Consider the following 3307-nt stretch of genomic DNA (forward strand, 5'->3'; position numbering starts at 1 on the left):
GCCAATATCATAATATGTGTGTACATATTATCTTATTGAGTCATTTTATCTCTCTGTAAGAATATTAGGAAAATTTATATTTTAAAAACTGAAACATTACATCAAATAATAGGACTGTTGCATTAACAAAGGGAGCTTATATTAAAGAAGTGTAAAAATGCCATCTGTCTTTATTTCGTTAATATTGTTAATGCAGTCAGTTATCCATTGAATATTCCACTGGCTGGCTTTTCTGTTAGAAAAAGAAGTATTTTGAGGATTTAAGAAGTTTTGTGAGAAGAGTCTGGTGGCTCTTGGAGTGTCCTGTGGTTTTGGAACAAGTTCCAGAAGGGAAGTCACCACTCAGGGTCCCAGAGCCACCAGCTTGTTTATGTTTGGGGCAGCACAGGGCACCATTCAACCTTGCCCCTGTTGGCTTCCTCTGCCCTCATTCTCCAGAGAACTGCCTCAGATCTCCGTCATGACCTCCACCTTGCTCAACCCCCAGAAAGCAATAGATCTTGCTGGAAAAGCAACCCAGGAAGACAAAGTTCAGAGCTATGAAGAAGCTCTTCAACTCTACCAACATGTTGTTCAGTATTTTCTTCATGGAGTTAACTATGAAGTGCAGGGTGTAAAAGCCAAACAGAGTATCGGGGAAAGTGTACAGGATATCTAGATAGAGCAGAAATACTTAAGGAGTACCTGAAAAAGAAAGAGAAAAATCCACAGAAGCCAGTGAAAGAGACACAGGTGAGTCCAGCCAATGAGAAGGGAAATGACAGTGATGGGGAAGGAGAATCTGATGTTCCTGAAAAAAAGAAACTACAGAATCAACTTCAAGGTGCCGTTATTATAGATCAACCAAATGTGGAATGGAGCAATGTTGCTTATCTGGAAGGATCCAAAGAAGCACTTAAAAAGGCTTTGATATTACTTATTAAATTCCTTCATCTTTTTACAGGGGAAAGAACACCTTGGAGGTGAATTTTGTTATTTGGGCCACCTGGAACAGGAAAGTCCTATTTAGCCAAAGCTATAGCAACAAAAGCAAACAACTGAACTTTTTTTTTTCATTATCTTCCTCTGACCTTGTCTCTAAGAGGCTAGGTGAAAGTGAAAAGCTACTTAAGAACTTATTCCAACTTGCTAGAGAGAATAAACCTTCCATTATCTTCATTGATGAAATTGATCCCCTGTGGAGCTCAAGAAGTGAAAATATTGAAAGCAAGGCTGCTGGCAGAATTAAAACATAGTTCCTAATTCAAATGCAAGGCCTTGGTGTAGACAATGATGCAGTTTTGGTTCTGGGAGCTACAAGTATACTCTGTATTCCGGATTCTGCCATTAGAAGAAGATTTGAGAAACAAATTTATATTCGTTTGCCTGAGGCTCAGGCCTGAGAAGCAATGTTTAAATGGCACTTGGGGACCACTCAGAATAGTGTCATATTAACAGACTTCTGGGGATTCGGGAAGAAAACGGCTAGTTATTTGGGGGCGGACATAAGTATCATCGTTTGTGTTGTGCTTACGCAGCCTGTTAGGAAAGTGCAGTCGGATGCTCATTTTAAAAAGTTGCACAGACCTTCCTGAACTGATCTCAATGAAATAGTTGGGATCTGCTAAGGAAATAGTTGATCTGCTAACACCCTGTTCTGGTGACCCTAGTGCCATTGAAATGACATGGATGGACATCCCTGGGGATAAACTTTTGGAGCTAGTTGTTTGCATGTTGGATATATCATGGTCAATATCTAACACAAAAACCCACAATTAATATCACTTGTTGAAATTAAGGAAGTTTATGGAAGATTTTGGCCAAGAGGGCTAAACCAAAAACAACAAGGAAGATTTTATCATGTGTTTTTTTTATTTCATGGGTACTTTTGCCTTTCTTGGATGGCATTCAGATTATTTCCAGTAAAATTCTTTTACCACAGGGAAGTACAGATCTCACTCCAGAGTTCCTTTAATTTTATATGTACTTTTGCTCCATTACCAGTTAAATGCTCCTATTAACAAAAAATATAAAATAATGCATAATAAGTAAATAAGTGATATATGAGTAGCAAAAAAGTAGGAATTACCCAGTTAAGAAGAGGATTAACATTAATTGAGATCCCAGTATTTAGAGTTTGTGGTAATTGCAAAGAGCACTTCTTTTTTTTTTTTTCATTTTTTTCCAAAACGAAATAAGTCTTATGTTATATTTTGAAAAATAATTCTTTTTTTAAAGATTTTATTTATTTATTTGAGAGAGAGAGCACGAGAGGAAGAGGTTAGAGGGAGAAGCAGACGCCCCATAGATCTGGGAGCATGATTCGGGAGTCAGTCCTGGGACTCCAGGATCATGACCTGAGCGAAGGCAGTTGCCCAACAAACTGAGCCACCCAAGAGCCCCTGAAAAATAATTCTTAAGCATAATTCTCATCAATGTAAAATTTATCTATTAAAAATTTTTCAGTGAGGGGCACCTGGGTGGCTCAGTGGGTTAAAGCCTCTGCCTTTGGCTCAGGTCATGATCCCAGGATCCTAGAATCAAGCCCTGCATCAGGCTCTCTGCTCAGCAGGGAGCCTGCTTCCCTCTCACTCTCTGTCTGACTTTCTACTTATTTGTGATCTCTGTCAAATAAATAAATAAGATCTTTAAAAAATAATTTCAATGATAGAAGCTTTATTCTTAGGGATGGTCATTAAAACAGCAAAGAGCAATGTGATTGGGCTTGCAATATTTTGAATTGTGTTCTAGCCACGTCTCATTGATTTTTTTTTATTTATTATTTATTTATTTATTTATGTTAGTCATCATACAGTACATCATTAATTTTTTTTTCTCATTTTATTTATTTTTTCAGCGTAACAGTATTCATTCTTTTTGCACAACACCCAGTGCTCCATGAAAAACGTGCCCTCCCCATTACCCACCACCTGTTCCCCCAACCTCCCACCCCTGACCCTTCAAAACCCTCAGGTTGCCCCAACCTCCCACCCCTGACCCTTCAAAACCCTCAGGTTGTTTTTCAGAGTCCATAGTCTCTTATGGTTCGCTTCCCCTCCCCAATGTCCATAGCCCGCTCCCCCTCCCCCAATTCCACCTCCCCCCAGCAACCCCCAGTTTGTTTTGTGAGATTAAGAGTCATTTATGGTTTGTCTCCCTCCCAATCCCATCTTGTTTCATTTATTCTTCTCCTATCCCCTACCCCCCCATGTTGCTTCTCCATGTCCTCATATCAGGGAGATCATATGATAGTTGTCTTTCTCCGATTGACTTATTTCACTAAGCATGATACGCTCTAGTTCCATCCACGTCGTCGCAAATGGCAAGA

General features: G+C 39.3%; 1 pseudogene; it reads left to right on the plus strand.

Moving 5' to 3' along the window:
- Nucleotides 1–460: 460 nt before the first annotated feature.
- LOC123925222 lies at nt 461–1812 on the plus strand (annotated as a pseudogene).
- Nucleotides 1813–3307: the final 1495 nt, after the last annotated feature.

The sequence above is a fragment of the Meles meles genome, chromosome 14 (assembly GCF_922984935.1).
Source record: "Meles meles chromosome 14, mMelMel3.1 paternal haplotype, whole genome shotgun sequence".
NCBI lineage: Eukaryota > Metazoa > Chordata > Mammalia > Carnivora > Mustelidae > Meles > Meles meles.